This window comes from Felis catus, chromosome C1, assembly GCF_018350175.1.
Source record: "Felis catus isolate Fca126 chromosome C1, F.catus_Fca126_mat1.0, whole genome shotgun sequence".
Classification (NCBI taxonomy): Eukaryota; Metazoa; Chordata; class Mammalia; order Carnivora; family Felidae; genus Felis; species Felis catus.
In genome coordinates, this window is record NC_058375.1 from 143,511,690 (window position 1) to 143,534,122 (window position 22,433).

Sequence of the window (22,433 nt, forward strand, 5' to 3'; positions counted from 1 at the left end):
TTTGTCCCCTGAGAAGCTTTCATTGGTTGGCAGGGCCTGCAGTCACACCTGATGTCTGCCCCCAGCCCACTACTTGGGTCACAATTATAATGCTATGTGTGGTGCTCTTCCTCTCTTCCCAGGCAGAAGTCACTTTGGAGTGAAGTCGCCCCTTTTGGACCTGCTTTCACACTGCTTTGGATGGGCTCTGACCAAGGGCATATTGGAGGAGGTGATTCTGCCTGAGAACATGGGTGCAGAGCACATGATGCCAGCAAGGTCAGAGCTTGTCTGCTGCAGGAAGGGTCCATAGCCACTTGGGAAAACTCAAGGGATGGATGGAAGAGGCATTTCTGCAGGAGGAGGTGGAGATGGGGTGAGCCCTGTTAAAAAGCTAGGTAGAGAGTGTTCACACTGTCCATGTATCTAGGCTGGTTGGCAGAAGGGAGAAATTACACCTTCAAATTCTTTGGTTCTTGGACAGTTCTTCCAAAGATCTCTGTCCCTCCAGCACATGCTCTGAGATTAGTAAGTAAATCTCCTTCCTATGTATCCCCGGCGATTTTCAAACTGCTGCTTCTATGTTGTATCTTAGTGGAGCTGTTTGTTGTACTGTCTCTTTAAGGGTGTGGACTCTAACCTACTAGTACCCCCCTACCCAGCTGATCCTGCTGATTTTTAAGGTCCAAGCGTTAAGCTCTACTGATTGTTACACCCGTCTGGTTTTAAAGCCAAATGTTATGGGGTTTGGCTTACCCCATGTGGGTTCCTCGTGCCTGCATGCCTGGTGTGGGGTCTGGTCCTCCCCAGGTCCATGGCATCCCTCCCTCTTGTGAACACTCATGCAGGTCCATTTAGCTCCCATCACATCTCTGCCCTTCCTTCCCTTTTCAGTGTGACCTCTTCTCTACATTTGGCTGTGGAGAATCTATTCTGTCAGTCCTTAGGTCATTTTCTGGGTTATTTCACTGATGTGGGTGTTGTCTAGTTGTATCCATGGGACAAGGTAAGTTTAAGATCCTTCTACTCGATCACTTCCCTAGAAGTTGCTAAGGAACTATTAATAATGGGCCATGTTTTTTTCTTGAGCTACATCATGTAATAGACAAAATTGAGATTTTCCTTAGAAAAATGATGATTAAAGTCTCCTAAAGTTAATTGTTCTCTTTAAATTTAGGGAACACACCTTTACATTTATTTGTAACAGAGATACAATTTCTGCCCTTAACGGAAGGGCTGACATCAGGTCTGACAAAATGGCCTCTTGTTGTGGAGATAGCTTCAGTTTTCTGAGTGTCTTGGTCTATTGAGACCTGCAGCCTGGCAAGCTGGAAGATAAGGGCTGTCTTGTGTTTCTTTTCTTTTCTTCAGACAGCAGCCAAGCATGGTGCTTCTCACACAATAGATGTCAAAGAATGCTATTGACCAAATGTCTGGGTGTTTCAGTCATTTGGAATGCATATCGCTGTCTATTGTTCATATTTGAAACACAAACAGCATTAATACTGACTGTTCTGTGGCTTCTGAATTCCTTTCCCAGCTCTCTCCTCATTTCGACTAATTACTGTAATGGGCAGAGCACCCTTTCTATTTTGACAGTTAAGATGGAAGAAATTGAAAATTCGAAAAGACCATAAAGGACAGAGTCTCAAAAAAAGAATCCATTAAAGTCACTTAAAAGTTATCTCAAATCCTCAACATCCAATGTCCCTAACTTAAAATTCCTTATTTTGTTAAGGCTTAAATGAAGTGGCTCCTTTTCCCATCCTGAAGATCACAGAAGCCATTTTACTTTGGAGAGGATTCCTCTACCTTTGTGTTATAAGTGTCCTTAAATTTTTATATAGATGCAAATAAGAATAGATAATCTTTCCTTTTCTCATTTCTGAAAGTGAATTTTCTCCTTTCATCCTCTAAGACGATGAATAGAGAAGGGCATATGAGAAACTGGTAAGTGGGGTTGTTTATCCATCAGCTATAAGATTAATAACACACAGAGCAATTCTCACAGTTATTATATTTATAAGCAGGAATAGCTTGAGGCAAAATTGAGAAAGTTATCTTTGCTACCAACATATCTTTATTTTATCTCCGTTATTAATCTCCTTCCCAAACTTCTAGAACTTAGTGCCCAACCTTTCTGCTGTCCTTTAAAAGCCCAAGTCTCAATCCACCCCCCAGCATACATTTCAGAATTCCCTCCAGAGGAGCTTTGTGCCTGACTTTTCTGGACTTTTACTTTGTTCTCCCTTGCTTTTGCATATTCCTTCCTCCCAGGCTTTGCTTGATATCTGGCTAACAAATGTGATCAATTCCCCCATTTAAGGTAGCATTAATCAATTATGATTCAGTGTGTTACAGAAGAGTTGTATCATATGCACATTTAACTTAAATCAAGCATGAGCAGAGGGTTTGAAGATCGAAAAAGATGAGAGAGAGGAAGATAATGAGTTATAATGCGTTCCCCATTCTCTCAGTCAGCTCTCATAGACTGGGAGGCTTAACCAACAGTCTATTTATTCAACCAAACATATTTATATTTCACAGTCCTGGGAGCTGGAAGTCAGAGAGCAGGGTGCAGCATGGTATGGTTTTGGTGAGGCCTCTCTTCCTAGTTTGCCAATAGCCACCAACTCTCTGTCTCTTCACATGTTGGGAAGAGAGAGAGAACTCCCTCTTTTTTATACAGCCACCAATCCTGTTGGGTTAGGGGTCCACCCTTATGATCTCATTTAATCTTAATTTCCTCCTAAAAGCCCTATCTCCAAAAATAGTCACAATGAGGAATTGGAGCTTCAGCATATGAATTGGGGGGGGGGGACGAAATTCAGTCTATAGCATCCATTCTATTCCATTTGTGGATGATCAGGATGAACAAAATGGCAGACCTGTCTATATCTTACATATGTATGTAGATATATATATTTATGTATTTCTCCTTGGTCAGTCTCAAGTTCTATTTCCATTCCATGAATGCCCATATGTTCAAATGGGCTGGATTTGATTCTAAAATTTAAATATATGTTAATTTCCTGTAGTATGGCTAACGACTTCATTTGATATCAGTGAAGAAATAGTTTTCTGTTCTAATAATACTGGGGAAGAAAAAAATGATGTAAAATTTGCTGAGAAATGGCATATATGCATGCTATACTTCATGGGTAATGTAAGAGACTTTCACTTATTTGAGTGTGATTTTTCACCTTAGGAATTGGTTTTAGATCTGTATAGGACTTTATTATACATTTGGATTTCAAATCGCTTTTATAGCATAACCTGAAGTCATGAGTAGTCTGGGAATTACAGATACTTGTTAGGATGTATTTGGGTGAGGAGACCTAAGGGTACTTTGAAAACAAGCATAGGCAGTGCCCATCTCTGACTATAGATAAAAAATGAATTTTTACATAAGACTTTGTGATTTATAAAATGCTTTTATAACCCTCACATAAAAAATTAACATGAAGTAAAGTACAAACTTAAAGTGACCTGTTGATTAATTCAGGATATTATTAACATGTCTCAGAAATGATCAATAAGTTCCGTGCAGTGAGACAGTTATATTCGAATGAACTTCCCTGGAAACTTGGTCTCTTGTTATTAAAATTGGAATTTAAAAAGAAATAATTCCCAGGTAGGAAACAGTTGCAGGAGAACAGTTTATTTAACATTTATTTATTCAGGAAGTATTTGAATGTTGACTAAATGCCATCACTGTTCTAGGTTCCAGGGAACACTTGAGATCAAGATGCGCAAACTTGTTCTAATGGTGCTTACATGGAGTGGGGAGGGAAATCGGCAGTAAACAAATACAATAAGCATAATACCAGCTGGGAGTAAACTGGGCTAACATTACAGGGTGTCTGGATTGTTGTTTTAGATTTAGTGATTAAGGAGTACCAATCAGATTTAAGGCAAGCTCTGACTGCAAGGAGCCGGTCATTCAAAGAGAAGGGAGCACAATGCTACCAAAGGGCATAGCTTGGACAAAGGCCTGTGGTGTGAATGAACTGCTATGTTTGCAGATCAGGTGCAAAGCAGCATGTCCATCTGTAGCAAAATGGAAAAAGGGAGAGTAGCTACAGTACTGGTCTTCCTCAAGAAGATGTGTAGGAATTTGTGACAAATTAGAGACACCAGTGGAATGAGCTATGTGAAAATAGTTGACGGAAACTGTTTAAACTGTATACTCTGAGCCAGTGCAAAGAGAGAGAAAATTCTCTGAAATTATCATAAGTGTCCTGATATGAGAAAATTATCATTTCAAGGGAGATAAACCGGGAGATTGAGAAAATGACCTGCTTTTCCCAGTATGCTATACCAATATTACCATTTATTATGTGTGTCACAGCAGTGGAAACAGAAGAACAAAGATTTCGCCAGCACCTTAGTGATGCTTAGCTCTAGCACTACCATCATACTAGTTATCTGTAATGTGGGAATGCTCTGTGTGTATGTATGTATGTATATATGTATGTATGTGTGTTGTGTGTGCTGTGTGTGTGTGTGTATATATATATAAATGCATGTTATATGTATGCATTATGTATAAAACATGCATTTGTGTATCATATAAATATATATTATGTATTATAAATGTATATAGATACATGTATAAATATATATACACATATATATTTATATATACATACATGTACATCTGTATATATCCATCAGAACACAACAGAGGCTATCAGAGTAGAACAAAACATTGGTAAACCTAGGCTTTGAATTCAGGAAGATTGGGGGTCCATCTCGGATCATACCTCCTAAGGCTGTACTTCCTTGGGCAAATTACTTTATTGGTCTATAGCTGAGTTTTCTTTTCCAAACAGTGAAAATAAAATTACCTTACTTGCAGCATTGTTGGAAGGACTAAATAATGTAATACTGACTAGTTATGCACTGACTAGTACATGACAGAAATTTTTTAAAAAATGGAGTCTATTACTCTTACCCTCATTTAATGAGTTCATTCCATTTTGCACATTCTGTCATTCTCAACTAAAACTTATGTTGTCACTATGTATGTTAAGAAAATTTCTTCAGGAACTGTAAATGATAAAGACCTGAATTTGGTTGGACCCACCCAAAGAAAATTACTCCATTAAATAAAATGAAAAACCCAAGCAACAAAAAGTCTATTGCCTTTACACAATTATCTTGGTTTAGAGGTGACACTCCTTTATTTTGTAACAAACATGATTTCCCATAAGCAAAATGTTCATAAGCCTCATTTTGAAGACAAGGACTCAGGGGTGCAGAAGGGCTTATTTTCAAAGATGGAGCTACCAACACGGCATCCTCTGTATATTTTTTATTTGAAAATTCTGAGAATCTGCTTGGGCAATGAATATGCTGCCTAGTGTCTTATATTCTGAATTTGGTCAGTATGATTAGGAAAGGGAAAGGAGTGGAAACATGACAGAGTATGGGCCGCAGCTATTTCTAGAAAAGGCAGAGTGAGCATTTACTGTAAAACATAACCCATGCACTTACCAGCAAGGAAGGATGTAGAAATATTTTTCAGCTACTCAGCTAGAATAAATAAAACCTTCACTTTAAGGAGTAGATTTCTGACAGTAGCAAGAGAGTTTTTAATTAACATCAGAGTTATTATTAGAGGCTTCCATAAGTAAAGCTACCCTTGATCATTTTTTTTATCCTCTTTTGCATGGAAAGATGAAGACAGTATAATGTGTTCTTGGGTATTTCAAATCAATTAAGAACAGGTTCCCCAAATAGAGAGAGTGTGTGGGTTATTTGTTTTACTCTTTGTTCAAACTATGGCATTCACACCATCCACACACTTACATCTGTGGTCTAGAAGTTAGGAATGATTGGGGTGGCTTCAGTGGCTTCTCTAAATGGAGACAGAGCTACACTTCCCTGTTCTGAGAATGATGTTGTTGGGTGAGACCCTCTCCCAGGTGTATAATTATCCCATTGCTAATATGTTATGAAGTGAAAGAGTCCTAAAACAAAAAGAAGTTTCAAAGAAAATAAATTAAAATGAATCTGGCTGTGTTTATTTTATTCCAGTTGTACTAGCAAAATAATAGCAAGGATGGAGGAAAAATATGAAAAGGATGGATAAATTTCAAAATTTTATGCTAAAAGCAAGGCTGCATTTTTCAAAGGGAATTACTGTTAATAAAGAGTAAAGAGAGTGGTAAGCAATAGAACTTCCTCTGATGTTTTTATTAAGTTCCAACAAAAAGGCAGGGGCGCGACTCCTTACTTACTATATGTACAGCTATGGCATTGACAAGTGGCTTTATCAAAGTCCCCCAGGAAGGGACCATACTGTCTGGAAAGTCAGGGACAAAGTGGCCAGACACATAGCCTTTGAGTGTTAAGGGTCCATTTTGATTAACTCACTACTCCAGGTCTGTTCTCAAATGGTCCTTAGCTGGTTGGGTTGTGAAACCACTCCTTTCTAGAGGAGGCTATCAGAGTAGACAAAAACATTGGAAAACATAGGCTTTGAATTCAGCCAGATTGGGGTCCATCTGTGATAGTACCTCCTAATACTGTACGTCCTTGGGAAAATTAATTTATTGGTCTATAGCTGAACTTTTTTTAAACAGTGAAAATAAAATTACCTTACTTGCAGGGTTGTTGGAAAGACTAAATGCTGTAATACTGACTAATTATGCACTGACTAGTACATGATAGAAACTTTTTAAAAATGAAATCTATTCCTGTTACCCTCTTGAGTCCCTTTTGGGCGAACAACAAATCTAGGTTTTCACTGAAAGTCCTGGATTCTGGATTTTAGCACTGAAATTCCCACTCCTCAGGAACTGCTTAGCCCTGAACAAATCAAAATAATGTTTACCATAGATGGAACTATTTTCTTGATTTTAGTATGAACTCCTTGTGCTCTTTAACTTTTTTGATGTTTCACTGCCATGTAAATTTATTTAGTAGACCTTTACATAATGCTTAGCATATGCACTCTTTTAGGCTTTCTCAAATACTTACAAATACTTCAAATATTTAATCATCATAAAAATTGAGGTATGTATTATTTCCTATTTACAGATGAGGAAACTGAGGCAGAGGGAGGTTAAGTAAGTTGCAGACCGCATAACTATTAAGTGGAGGAGCCCAGTTCAAATTTCAGATTCTGATTCTAGAGTCCATGCTGTTAATTACTACCCTTATGTTGTCTGCATGTGGTGTATGTATTCTAACTAGTAGTATCTAGAATTAAGATGAGAATTCCATTTTATTCTCCTTCATAGATTTAAAACTTGGCTTTACTCTGTACTTCTGAGTTGTACCTCTTTTGAGCTGTAACCTGACACAAGTACTTTAATGAGGTTGTTAAGGGCTTTGAACATCATGGGGGAAGGGATATTATAAAAGGCAGGATAGTAATATTGTCAAATGATATGCAACGCTGAATTTTTCAGTGTATGAATCTTTAGGATCCCTGTTTTCAGCTTTCTTCTCTTATTGATTTGTCATATCAAAGATGAGAGATGTTCCCTTTAAAATATGCTGGCTCCTTTGAAAGAAAGAAAAAAGAAGAGATTTGATAGAAGAAAATACTTAAAACATTAATCAAGTCAATTATTTTGACTGGAATTGAGTAGTCACCTACATGCCAGATTACATTAATATAGATTCTAAACATCATTTATGCTTCATTTTGAATTGAACAATTCTTTAATTGAAGTCTATCATTCTCTTCCCCTCTATCCTGACACTCCTCACCCCAAACACACACTCACACAACTTTGTCAACCTCTTGATTACTGACTGGCTCTGCTGTAAATCCCAATGAATAGTTGTGTGTTTTTGCCACAATAGCCTGAAGCCCTTTACGTTTTTTTTTAACATTTATTCTTTTTTTTTTTTTGAGAGAGAGAAAGAGAGAGAGAGACAGAGACAGAGCATGAGTGGGGGAGGGACAGAGAGACAGAGGGAGACACAGAATCTGAAGCAGGCTCCAGGCTCTGAGCTCTCAGCACACAGCCCAAAGCGGGGCTCCAACTCACAGACCATGAGATCATGACCTGAGCTGAAGTTGGACGCTCAACAGACTGAGTCACCCAGGCACCCCTAGCCTGCAGCCCTTTAATCTGATTAGTAGTGTGGGTAGATTGAGGGTTATGAATAAGTCTTCCTCAGTCTTCTCTTTACCTGTTTAATTTACCACTTTTCCTGGAAATGTTTGAGAATATGAAAGTCTTCTGTCTGTCCTCTTTTTACTGATTTATTTAGAATTCACAAATGCTTCATTCCAGCATTTCTTCCTTTAACTTAAGTCACAAATTTAAATTCAGCAGAAGGCACACTATCTTCACTTCATGTTATTTCATATATTTTTATGGCAGTCGACATGAAATTTCTGAAGGGTAAGGTACTATTTTGGGCATTTTCTAAGATGAAATGGTGGTGCTTCCAGATTATTCTAGAACCATTTCACAAAGCACATTCTGTTAGCCCCTAGAATGTAAACCAGAACTTGCCTCTCATAGGCATGCTACCAAGAATGTGTTCACGATCAGCTTTTAAATTCATTTCAGGAGTTTTGGAGTACCTAACATATGCAAGGCATGGTAGTCAACAGTCTCTTTTTGGGATGCTAACTTTCAGAAGAGATCCCTGACTTCAAGAAGTTATGTCTGAAAGGACTACAAAGTTGAACATACTAAGATTTATAGTTGAAGTGCAAAGGGCTACTGAAAGGCAGGAAAAGGACAGATGTTTACGGTGGGGTGGGAGGGGAGGGAAGAGATTGAGGGAGCCATCTTAGAAGAGGTGGCATTTGAACACACTCTTGAGGAACAAATAGATAGACATGGGTAGGTAGGACAGTTCAAGTTTGAAGGACAACAAATGCAAAGGCATATTAGGCAAGTGACAACGTAGGAAAGGGCAAGTCTTCTAGAGAATGGCCAGTCTCCCCATGTATTTGGCACAGGAGGGATATGAGTAGTATACTGACAGAGACGTGGAAAGATATTTGGGTGTAAAGATGGAAGGTGTCATCATGCTTTTAGTGCGGACTTTGTAGTCAAAAGGAACAATTGTTGACTGATGTATGTGATACCATCTATAACACAGAGCATAGAGCAGTTGTCAGATGGCTGTAATTATTATTATTATCCTTATTTTGTGTAGAACCCCTTTATGATATTGAGGAAGTTTTTGTCTATTCCTGCTTTGTTGTGTGTGGGTTTTCTTCTTCTTCTTTTTTTTTTTAGTGATGAAGGGGTACTAGATTTTATCAAATGTTTTCTTTCTATATCTATTAAGATGATCATGTAGCTTTTATACTCTATTATACTGATATGGTTTGTTAATACAGCTTTGGATATTGAACTAACTTTACATTCCTGGGATAATCCTACTTGGTATAGTGAAAAATATTTATAATATGTTAGATTTGGTTTGATAGAAATGCCTTGAGGATTTTTGCATTGTAATTCATGGTGGTCTATAGGTGTTATTATGATTTTGTGATTATATTAGTCTAATTGGGCTCTTACAATAAAATAGCACAGTCTCTATGGCTTAAACAATAGAAATTTATTACTTGGAGTTCTGTAGGGTAGAAAGTCTAGGACCAAGGTGCTGGCTGATTTGGTTCCTGGTGAGAGCTTTATTCCTGTCTTACGGATGGCAACTTTGTCTTCACATGGCCTTTCCTTTGAGCTTGTGGAAGGGGCGGGGTTGGTGGGGGGAAGGAGAGAAAAGAAGGGAGGGAAGGAAGGGAGGGATTTTCCTCTTATGAAGCCACCAATTTTATTTAATTGGGACTCTACCCTTATTTCAATTAATTTTAATTACATCCTGAAGGCCCTATCTCCAAATATAGTCACACTGGGGATTAAGAAATTTGGGGAGGACACAACTCCATTCATAGCAGTGACATCTTTGTCAAGTTTTTGATAATAAGCTCATAGAATTGGGAAGTGTTTTTGGCTTTTCTGGTTTTTTGGTTGTTTTGTTTTTGTTTTTTGAAAGACATTGACAAGTTTGGTATTCTTTAATGAGTGGTTATGTTTTTCTTGCTACTTTAAAGATTTTATCTTTGTACTTCTCTTTTGCTATTTTTAAAAATGGTATTTTGAGAGAGAGCAGGGGAGGGGCAGAGAGAGAGGGAGAGAGAAAGAGAGAGAGAGAGAGAATCCAAAGCAGCTTCTGCACTGTCAGTCTGGAGCCCAACTTTGAGGCTCAATCTCAGATTGTGATATCATGACCTGAGCTGAAATCAAGAACTAGATGCTTAACTGACTGAGCCATCCAGGTGCCCCTGTCTTTGCCATTTTTACTGTGATGTATTTGGGTGCACGTCTCTTTGTTTTTATCTAATTCGGGGTTCATTGAAATTCTTGGATGTGTTAATGAATAATTTCCTCAAATTTGGAATGTTAGTCATTATTTCTTCGATATTTTTTTCTGCTTCTCTCCTTATCATTTCTGTGTTTTCGTGTCCTCTCCTATTATGCATATGTAGGTGCCCTTAATGGTGTTCTTTATTTCTCTGAGGTTATTTATTTTTTTTCATTCATTTTTATTTCTCTGTTCTTCAGATTGTATCATTTCTATTTATCTGTATTCAAGTTCACTGTTTCTTTATTCTGCCAACTCAAATCTATTGCTGAGTACCTCTAGTGAATTTTTCATCTGTTTGTGTACTTTTCAACTCCAGAATTTCTGTTTGGTTCCATTTTTTAAATAATGATTTCTAGACCTTTGTTAATATTTTCTATCTGATAAGACATTGTTGTCATGTCTTCCTTTACTTCTTTTAGCAAAGATTTTTTTTAGTTCTTTGAACAGATATCTAATAGCTGTTTTGAAGCCTTTGCTATAGTTGACATGTAGAACCTTCAAAGGTAATTTCTGTTGCCCGCTTTTTTTTCCATGTGTGTGGGACATAGTTCCTTATTTTCTGTTTGTTTGTTTTTTTACATATATTACATGTTTTTGTTGAAAATTGGGCATTTTAAATAACATAGCAACTTTCCTTACTTTCTTCCAAATAAAATCAGTTCCCCTTGGAAAATCTTCAGAGATCTGTTTTATGTCTCTTTCTCCCTCTGAGAAAAACCTCTCTTCTACTGCCCAGACCTGAGTATGGAGAATGACACCCCAGATTTTCAAGCGGAGTGCTGGACTGGAACAGTAGCCACTGGTCTTCTCAGCTTCTCTCTCCTGATATGGAATGTATAACCTATGAATTAACTGAAGTGAGGGTGATCCAGGCCCCTGTAATTAAAGACCTATATGTCTGGGGTAGAGCTTCTATCCTGTGGGTGGGGTCTACTTAGAGGAAGAAAACCCCAGATCTCACAGGTGTTTTTACTTGAAATAGAATTCCTTCAGTACAGATGAGGGTGGGTGGGTGGAAGAGCTGTCTACCCCTCTTGAAGAAATACTGTAGCCTTAAATTGGGAGCTGGGATAAAGAGGGCCCTGTATTCCTGGTTGTACTTGCCCAGAGCGGAGCTTCTATCATACTGAACTGGGATGGGGGATGTTTGTGATGCAAATGCCACAAACTCTTCCTCTTCTTACCAAGACTTAGTAGATTTTCTTGAGGAAATGTTTCTTCATTTTCTGTATTCCCTTAAACCCATTTCCAGAATTTTTGTTCATTTGTTTTTTTAAAAAAATATTTTTCACCAGTTATGATTGTCTTACTGGGGAGAGGGTCTTGGAGGTCTTCATGCTGCCATCCAGAAATCGTCTCTTTATATGTTGAACTTCTAAGCCTATTATTTCTGTTAATCCTTAGAACAACTTAAGAATAAGGTGGTTAAATATCAAACCAGGAATTAAGTCCAGAGACTTTACACAATACTTTGCTTGTGGTAAGTGCTTAATAATATTTGCTGAATAAATTGATGAGCCAAAAATATCAAGCAATACAATTTAAGAAAGAATAAATTTTCAAATGAGGGCTGTTATAATAAGGACTCAATTGTAATTGAGTTGAGAGAGACATCATGAAAGGTGTTATTTTGTTTTGTCTTTTACTTTTATGGGAAAATCTGCAATTTGTAAGAAATTACAGATTTCTTAAACTTTGTACCTAAACTATTGGTCTTCATGAGTAAGACCTGTTGTACAATGAATTTATCAATTCCACAGACACATGCTATTATAATGATTCTTAAATTAATTCATTATAAGAGATGGTTCATTTGGTGACTTCAAATACAGAATGAAGCCCTTGGAGGGGAGGTGCTTACTTAATGTTCCACTGGTGGAATTCTTGGGGCATATTTGGGAAAGCCATTGGGAGTTGTTATTGCTGGAGGTAATTGAGCTTATAAGTGCATGGATGAAATTAGGGAGAAGGAGCCTTTTTTGTACACACCAAATAGTGTTCTAATGGGCAGAAGACTTACTCTGGAATGACAAAAGGTTTAAGTGATCACACTCAGTTCAAGGAAACAGGCTAATGATCTGGGCTGCTATACTAGATAGAGCGTAATGTAATACATATCATCTTCTAGCCCAATACTTTGGAAGAATGTGTTTCAAGACCTCCAAAAGATTGTTTCCTGAGGAATGTGAAAGAATGAGAGAGAGTGTGAGAGGAGAGGAAAGGAGAAGTGAAATGGAATAAATAGAAGAGTGGTAGCTCTATGGATGTTGTTAGCTTTCTTTGCCTTTGTTGTAATCTTATATATGGAAATGAGAATATTGACAAAAGTCCTATGAGAAATCAGTAAAGTCATTGTGACAAAGTCAAGTCCCAAGGTTTTGTCTTATTGAGCCCACACTATTACATGTGAAATCACAGGCACAAAACAGGCTCTGTGTAGAGGACTACACAGAATTGAAAGCAATGATGTAAATATGGTGACTTACTATAGCTAACTAGTTGTGCAGCATGGGGAGCAGTAGCTCAGAAAGGGTGTAATTTCTGAAGGAGAACATGGAGCCAGTTGGTGAGCAAGAGTAGAGATAAAAGGCAATGAAGGGGAGCTTCAAGGGAGTGAATGGAGAAATAACCCCCAGCAATAATAAAAGGAAACTTTAGTGGCTGAAGAGAAACCCAAGTGGGTGATCACAGAATCACACCAGCAAGGAAGAGATTGGGAAAGCTGGTGTTTTCTGGTTATTTCTGGTAGAGGCTAGAGCCCAAGACTCTTACTATCATCATTCCATCCTTTGATGGTACCTCAAGCACAAGGAAGGTCAAGTGTATTTCTCTGATGGTATTCTCTTTTGCGAAAGGTCTAAATGAGAAAAAAAAAAAAAGGAAACATTTTTGTACTCTGATGATCTTTGCTTTTGTTTATGTCTCCTATTTTTTCTTTTGAAAGAAATCATCTGGCTCATACCTGTTAACACCTGAAGCCAGATACCAGGATCTATGATAATTTTGTCTTGTCTGGTTCCTCCCAGAACAGTTAATCTTTCTCTTTGGGCTATAATAACTGCAGTGCTGTAGTCTCAGAGCAATGAAACCAAGTTAGACCTGGGCATGAGAATGCTGCCTACACTGAATTGAAACCTTGAAAAGCAGCCATGGCTTTTTCAGCTCCATTCATCTCCCAAAGCAAGTAGCAGTGTCTGCCAGATGGAAGTAGTCTAATTTGGTAGATGGAAACATTTCTAAGACTTGTGGACTGTATCACAAATGCTGCCAGTTGAAGTCTCTTACACAACTCAGAATTGTATTCTCCTAACTGTATCTTAGGCTTTAGAAAGCCCAAAAAGAGTACTGAAGAAAAATAGAATGGAACAACATCTGTCCCAGACAACTCATGCAAAGTTTGCTGATGTCATTTAGAGTTCAAACATTTTGTGTCCTACCTCTAATGGGTTAACAGCATTTCAAGGATTTTTTTTCTGCCCTCAGTACCTCTTTAAATGACAGGCACAGATGTTTGGTTTCACTTCTTAGCATCCTCAACCTGGGCATTCATTGTCTAAGCACTGGAGTTTCGGTCATCACATGAATGATTACAAAATACACAGCCAAGTCCCCTGTCCTTAGCCACCTTCAGCTAAGGAGTGGGTCATTGGATAATTAGATATGTGAAAAGCACCTTGAAATAAGGGCTATAAATAATTCCTTTCTCCAATTTTAGAAAGTTCCATGGAAATAAGGGTCATTGGAAAAATCCTTGGATCACCCTGCAAAAAAGACTGGTATTTGTTTGCCTGTGAGTGATTCAGGGTGAAAGGGAGTATGGTATGCTGGAAACAGGTCCTGATAGAGAGGAGAATGAGTATCTAGTCTTTCTGTGTCACTAATTGGCTGTATAAGTTAGGGAAATCCCTTCTCCTCATAAGCCTGTGTATGTAGAATGAGGATTTATCTTGATCTGTAACGTGTTTTTGAATATTCTGTGAACACTTGTTTTACCTCAGTAACACTTTTGTAGTCTTGTTGGACTATCTTAATGGTGGTTCCTACTTTGTTACTAAGTAGGTGGTTCCTCTAACTCTGTAGAAAACTCAGGAAGCCTGGTCTGAAGTTTTCTGCAAAGCGAGAGTAGTTGATGTGGCATACCAAGGCAGGACAGAGATAGAAGAAGTGATGTCCCAGGAAGCCCTTGGCATAGTCAGCACATACAATTCAAGATGTTAGCTTGCTGTCTGGAATTCTTGAATATGTAACAGTCTTCTTCCACAAGGCCTACTGCTGATAGAAGACCAGATGAGGGATGTGTTCATGGCTGAGGAGAAAACTATAAGGCTGTGGATTCTGAAGTCAGACAGATCTTGGGGCTCTAATAGCACAATTCATTAGCATGTGTTACTTATATGAACTCAGATCTCAGTTTGTGACTCCAGTTTGCCATTTACTAGCTTTGTGTTCTTTGGAAGTTTTCTTAGGCTTTCTAAGCCCTAGATGATTTATTTGTAAAATGGGGGAAAGTCATAGATTATCTCAGATGATTTTAGGGAAAATTATGTAGGTAAAGTGTGCTTAGCACAATGTCTGGGGAATAGAAAGTTCACAGTATACATTAGCTATACCCATTTTTATTAGTAAGATCACAGGGTAATGAAATTTAGGTTTACTTTATGAATACCTATTTATGAATGAATACCTTTAATAAATACCTATTATATGGTTATCACACTATAGCTATAAAGAAGAGGAAGACATGGTATTTTTCCTCAGAAAACTTAAAATCCTGTTTTTGAGGCAAAATGATGGCCCATGTAATCAAAGGCTTATGAATTCTATCATGTTGAAAAAAGGTGTTTACAAATTATATTAATTACAAAGGGGTGCCTGAGTGGCTCAGTCGGTTAAACATCTGACTCTTGATCTCAGCTCAGATCTTGTTCTCAGATCTTGATCTCATGAGTTCATGAGTTCAAGCCCCACATTGGGCTCGGCACTGGATGTGAAGCCCACTTTAAAAAAAATTATGAAAAAAAGTATAGATAGATATATTTTAATTGTATTAACAAAGTTACCAATCATAGTGAGAAATGCTCTAGTTTAAAAAAGTATATCTAATTGAATTTCATTTAAAAGATTGCTGATTATGTAATAATAATAATCCTTAAAGTTTAAGCCTTTGAAAAATTAAGTTGAGTTCTAAAAATATATAATTGGACCATTTTGAAACCCTAGGTCTTTGATTCACATATAATTTTGGCACTGGGGTTTCAGAGTGTGTGACTATCAGGCACCTGGCAGAGATGGATTAGGTCCAAATCCAACCAGAAGCTTAGTGGCAGATGGCTCCCAGTGTAGTTACTCCAGACTTGGAATGTGTAAGAAGTTAAATGCTCAGAGGCTGAAACCTAATTCATTACAGACATATGTGTGCTGAGTTTGGGGGAATCTGTGGCCCCCAAGAACAATGTTGTATACGTAATAATGAATGAGGATCCATGCACTAGAGTGACCTCAAACTATCACAGTTTACTGCTCCCAGGCCTCTAGGTGACCTCCCAAGACCATGGGACATTATTCTTGGGTGGTCTGAGGACACAATTCAGTTTATTCTCATTCATTGTATTTATTTGCCAAGTATCTTAATATGCAGCTTAATCTGTTTCTTCCAAGCCCAGTGGGCCAGATTCTCCTATTTCTTCAAGGTTAGAGAAACTCCTGTCCTAAGAGCCTTCCCTAAAAGCCAGGGAGAAAAACACTGTCTCTAGTACAAAGAAATTCTAATTGACTATTTTAGCCAGCATTGCACTCAGGCATAGGCACAAGTTCTCAAATATTCCTTACACTTGTGAGGCACATAAAAGAAATGTGCTCATTGACCAGGATGCCCGAACCTAGCATCTCCTCCTGTTTCCCTCTTAAGTCAGCCAGCCTCCCTGCATCAGAGTGGCTTTTCTCAGGGGTTTCCTTCAGCCAGAAGTTCCTGAAGTACTGAGATTCTAGTAGGAAAACACTATAGAGGCTAGAGAAGAATCCTTTAGCTTAGATGATCAGACAACAAATATTCATAAAGTGTATATTCTGTAATAGGAATAGCCATGTGCTGATGATATAGATATTTGTTCGTGGGATTTACATGGTCCAGTGGACTGGTCCTCTCCCTAATTATAGGTCAGCAATAGGTGGGGTCATATCCTTTAAGGCAGACTTTCTCAATAGTGGCACCATTGGCATTTTAGACCCTACACTTCTTTGTTGTGGGGAGATGTCGTGTGCATTGTCTGATTACCAGCATCCCTAGTTGCTACCTACTAGATACCAGTACCATCCCTTAGTTGTGACAAAGTCTCCAGACATTGCCAAATGTCCCTTAAGGTCAAAATCTTCCCCAGTTGAGAACCACTACTATAAGACCATGCATCCTACTCTCTGTGCTCCTCTAAAGTCACCTGGGAAGGGGCTGGTTTTTCAGTTTCCATTCAGGCCTCAAGGTTCACATATCCCATAAACCATGTTTAGATGAGCTTAAATATATTGTCATGGCTCTAGACCAGCTTTTCCCAAGACAATGTTTCATAAACACTGTTTCCTAGAATGTCAATTGATGCAGGGTTAAAAACAATGAGTCCTATTGTCAAGTACCCTTGACACATACTGGGTTAAACAAATTTAAGCAAATGTCTTTACTATAGAACTTCTCATTGTTTTTGAAATGCTCACATGAATTGTAACTCTCTACAAGGGAATATAGTACTTAACATCCCCACGCTTATTTCAACGGAGATCCCTTTTTCACAGAATGTTTATTGATCTCCTTGAGAAAAGAATTCGGAAATACCACTTGGGAAATGGTACTCCAGTTTTCACTGGAGCCTGTTGGCTTAAGAAAAGGTCTCCTCTAAGGTCATCTGAAGGAAATTTAGCAGCACGTACAAGCAATGGGAAGTATGGCAGCAAGTTAGTTAAGTACTGGAGTCAACCTGAATCTTTTCAAATCACAGCTCTACCACTTACTATTTCTGCATCCTTGAGCAAATTACTGAAGTTCTCTGTGCCTCAGTCTTATCTGTAAAATGAAGTTATGAATGGTGCTACTTCAGCAATCTCTGGATGAGGATTAAATGAGTAAATAAATGTAGATCATTTAGAACATCACTTAGCATAGAAGTCCTGAACTGATACTAGCTATTATCCTTACTAGGTCTTGGAAGCAATATAGTAAATTCATAGCTCCGCTTTGAGTTCTGTGGGGCTATTTTAATTGGGACAAAATAATTGTCATAGCAAATTGAAAGAGTCTACTTGTTTGCCTGAGGCTTTAGAACATTGTACAATTTCCCATATGTATGAGAGAATTAAAACACTATCCTGGCTGAACACTGGTAAGTACTGTTTCAGGTGTAGAAAGATCAAAAACAGACTGGTGAAGAAATGAATTTTCCTTCCTGTTCACCATTCTGGTATGTTTAGGTTACTGGTTTTAAATATTAGCTTGGATTTTTGGCAATTGACCACTTGCCATGAAAGGAGAAGACCAAAACTATGATGGGCTTTGATGTCCCACTATGAGTTTCAGAAACCTAGCACAGAAATCCTTATAGAATCAGAGGATGATGAGGGTGTTCGACAAAAAGAGTTGGTAATATTGCCCAGTGATGTAGGGAATTAATCTCAAACTGTAGTCTAGTAGAGGAAGCCTTAGGTGGAAAGGTGATAGAATTGTGTATATCACTCCTTGAATTTGAGGCCATTTGTCATACCATTTCTCATAGCTAGGGCCACTGAAACACGTACTGTGCATTTAGGCCTAACTCAGACTTTTGGATCCATCATTTCTTTGGTGATCCAGTCCCTGCTTTGTATCCAGCTTTCCAGGAATTTTGATTCTGTCTCCTCTCCCCACCAAACTTGCATTCCAATCCTTACCTCAGTTCATAGCTCCCCATTTCCTCTGGGCCTGGGGGCCTGCCTTGTCCCTTACAAATCCTTCTGTAACCTGTTCAGACACAAAGGGCCGAATCTTATCTGATAACTCATTAAAGCTAAGGCATTACTATCTACCTCTTTCCTCTCGTAGGTATGCTGGGATTTTTAAAGGACTCAGGGTTTCAACTGGGGTACCAGGGATAGCTTGTTGGAGGAGGTGCACTTAAGCATGTTAGTTTCCATGGTTTTCCTTAAGTCACATTCCATGTGATGGGCCATCCTTGGAATTGATTGTAACTCCGTTTTTCTTGTGTAGTTTTGTCCAATAATTGTCTCCATTTTATATCTACAAGAAACTTAACGCACCTTTCTTTTAGTCCTTATTATTTTCACTTTATCCCAGACATGAGATAGCAGAATACATTAGACAAAACTATTACTTCATGCCTGAGTTATCCTGAAGAATAGGTCAGGAAAATCTTATTTTGTAGATGAGGGGCTAAGATTCAGGGAGGAGGTAGATAGGAGTTGTCCAGGCCATGCAGTTAAATTGACCCCTTGCTCTTCTGGTCATAAAAGATATTTAGTACATGATGACAATAGCTCCTTCTTGCTATGCTTATTATCTTGGGTTCCAGGATCTGTTTCTGATGGAGCCCTATTTATGGGTGAATGACAAGGCCACTTAGAATGTGGTCTGAATTGGTTTCAAACTTTCCATGCTCAGAGGAGCCAGCAGCAGCTGACATTATAAAATCTGCTCAGGACTCATACTCAAAGCATTTTCTTAGCAACTAATGTAGCAAAGTTAAAGGATATCTGTTTTATCTTGTCTGTTTTTGTTCAGATGCATACAAAGAGGATCTAAGGAGGCAAGTAGGAGAGAAGAAAAGAGTCAGGCATTTCTGGGGATTTGTGACATCACACTCCCTTCACAAGGAGTTGACGAACCACAAGAGATTTCCCCCCCACTTTTCCTGGAAGTTTTGAAGTCAGTTATGATAACTAGGAGCAATTCCTAGAGATGTCTGTAATGACCCAGCAGAGTCACCTTATATAAGGCATGATTTAAGGTACAAGATGATTTCAAGAATTGGAGGAACTAAAGACCATGGGTTTTTAGAACAATTTAGGTATAATTTCTTTGCCCTGCTCCATTGAAAATCAGGTCTTTGACTCATCTTTGATGGCTCATTTGCCCTAGAGCATTAGACATTCTTCAGATGGTTTGTAGAGTATTTTGAACTTTCTTCCTAGTTGGGCCTGGGGCGGTGAAAGGGAGGAAGGGATTACAACAGCAGGAGCTGGGAGTTCAGTGCCTGTCTAAGTACTGGAGGACCCCCCCCCCCCCCAGACGCTCTGTGGAAGTCAAACGTGCTTGAGTAAGAGTTGTCTGGGTTATCACCAAGCAAATACTAACTGAATGTATAAGCAGAACTAAGACTAGTGGATAGGTTCCTATTTTCTAAGCTAATATTTCAAGTATTTTCTTGACCGAGGTTGATATATGCACAAGCACATTTTCAGGAACTCTAATAGAAGAAAAGCTGCTACTTCCTTTTAAAAAATTCATTAAGAAACACAGCAAAGATAATCCAGAAGCAGTCAGATCGCTTCATATTTCATTTTAAATAACTCCTTTGCGGGTGTTGAATGCTTCTTTGCGGTACCTCTGGTACTACCAGAAGTGATTTGTAACAAAGCACTGGAGAGAAAGTATCCATCTTGAGTTAATCCAAACCCTGCGGGACAACACACACTCCAGGAATAATATTGGTTTCCTAGTTAGGCAGCAGCTGCTGTCTCTCTTGCCACCGGAATGATTGTGTTGACAGATCTTTGTAGTGTGAATCAAATCTTAAAGGCATAATGAGAAAAAGCAACACCAGAGCTCTCATCCACTCTTTTTGGTAAGACTTTTATGGAGTTGTTTTGAAATAGGGAGTTGAAGATGGAAGAGGGACCTGTCTTTTCTGCATTTGGACCCAGGAGTGCTTAATGTTGAAGGTATATTCATTTACCTGTGTTAAATTGAGCTCTTTAATGAGGGAAGGCAAAGTTAGGGAAGGAATAAAAAGGCTGCCACTTAGGTTCCATTGCTTATTAAGGCATACAGGGATTCTGAATTTTTTTTTTCAACCTAGTTTCTGAAAACATAGTAAATCTTCAGAAATAAAAACGCATTTGATCAACAGAATGTTATCTGTGAAGCTTTCAATCCATTGGTGGTGAGAGAGGAGTGGGGGACAGAGAGAGAGACAAGGACACAAACAAGGAAAGAAAAAAGCAAATGCCTGATCTTCAGAGGTAAACAATCAGGAAGCCTTGGGAGTGTTGCAACTGAAACATTCATTAGAAAGCAGAGAAGACAGAGCTGTGGTAAATTAAAGGTGGATGTTCGTGTGTGTAGAGTTTGATCTGGTGCAGTGCATTTGAAAGTGCACACGCTCAGACCCACACAAGGATGATTTTAAAGACCAAAAGAGTCTTATAATCTTAGGGTGCTGAACTTGAAATCTGTTTTAGCCTTAGGGCCATTACAAAAATCTTGAATCATTTAAACAGTGGTAGCAATGGCTGCCATATATTTTGAGCATTAATTTAGATAATTATGCAGATGCTGATTTAATCATGACAGCCCTGTCAGCTGTTTTGCTATTCCCATTTTACAGATGGTGAAACTAAGATGAGCAGAGGTTAGGTAACTTGCCTAAGGTGCCATAGGAATCAGACTCTCATGCTTGACTGCAGAGTTCTTGTGGCAGAGATGGTGATTTGTGTCCTTGCATTTCCCAGCCTCCCTGCAAGGAGAGAATTCTGGCCAATGAATTGGGAGCAGAAGGCACTTGTGTGACTTCCAGGGTGAAGCAATTAAGGGTTTATGTTCCTTATCCTGATTCTCTTTTCCCCTTCCACTGGGAATGCAAAGTTTGTGTGTTTTAAAGATGTCATTGTCTCAAGATGTAAGAACTCAAAGTCACAATTTATGAAAGATACGAAGGAAATCCTTCCAACCCACATTCGTCTATGATGTGGGCAGTAAATAAGCCTCTGTTCTGTCAAACCACTTACATTTCAGGGTGTATTTGTTAGCATAGCATAGCATATCCCGTCCTAATATAAAATTTCACCATTTGTACTTGGCCTTTATTGTTTTATTCTTACTCATGTAGATTTAGTAGATAATAAAATAATGAAACCGAACATAATATTATCTCTAGAAGTGCCATCTAGAATAAGAGAATAACACAAAAATTTAGAATGGCAGTTTTTGCTTGAAAATAATGCCTTTGGGCTGTAATCTAATTTGGGGGGTTAGGGGCCTGCTCATCTAATTTATGAAGAATCCATTGGATAGCTTTTGTTTCCAGATAGCTCATGATCTTTTGTCAACTTTTCTCTAATCAGCATATCTATGAACAGGGATCAAACTGTGAATTACTCTAGTTCTCTTCCCTTTCAAATAACTTTAAAGAAAAGTCTGAAGTACTGTATATTCCTTGGCCTATTTGACTTCTCATTTTTGATTTCAGGAGATAGACTTAATAGAGAGGGAATTTATGACAGATTGGTTCCACTAATAGGCTCATATAAGAGGTTGGTCATCTGTAGCATCCTGAGTGCAGTGGGTCTAACTTACCTCCTTCTTACAGATGGGGAATATGAGATCAACTCTGTTTTCCGGAAGAGAACTATTACTGAACTTTGATATCTAGCACTTTGCCCTTTGTTAGGTATTCTGAAACCTGTAAGAAGAAACTTTCCAAAATTTTCCTGATAAGGAATGACCTTTGATTTCTTTGTAATATGACAACTGTCCACTTGATTTTAAAATGCTGATTGTGCAAATGACTGATGCAGGGAAACAAGTTCTCCCTGGAGTAACTTCATGAGTGGGACCAACTGAACACCATTATGTAAACCCCTGCTCAAAATTTTATTTAATAATTACCAATCCTGATTCTGTGGTTGATTTATTCGGTTGTTGATTTATTTTTTGGTATATAATTAACATAGAGTGTTAGTTTCATGTGTGCAAAATACTGGTTTGATATTTGTGTACTTTCCTCATTGTTCACCATGGTAAGTGAAGATACCATCTGTCACCATACAACAGTATTACAATATTATGGACTATATTCCCATCATGACTGGCAGTGTTAGCTGACTTGGGAATAACCATGCAT

At 38.3% G+C, this 22,433-nt stretch overlaps 1 long non-coding RNA gene across 1 annotated transcript in view; it reads left to right on the plus strand.

The window, feature by feature from the left end:
• LOC123379150 overlaps window positions 1–22,433 on the plus strand; it is a 228,536-nt gene that overhangs the window by 176,888 nt on the left and 29,215 nt on the right. The window contains exon 5 of the long non-coding RNA XR_006583206.1: window positions 123–258. This is a non-coding gene — a long non-coding RNA (uncharacterized LOC123379150). The remainder of the gene's footprint in view (window positions 1–122; window positions 259–22,433) is intronic.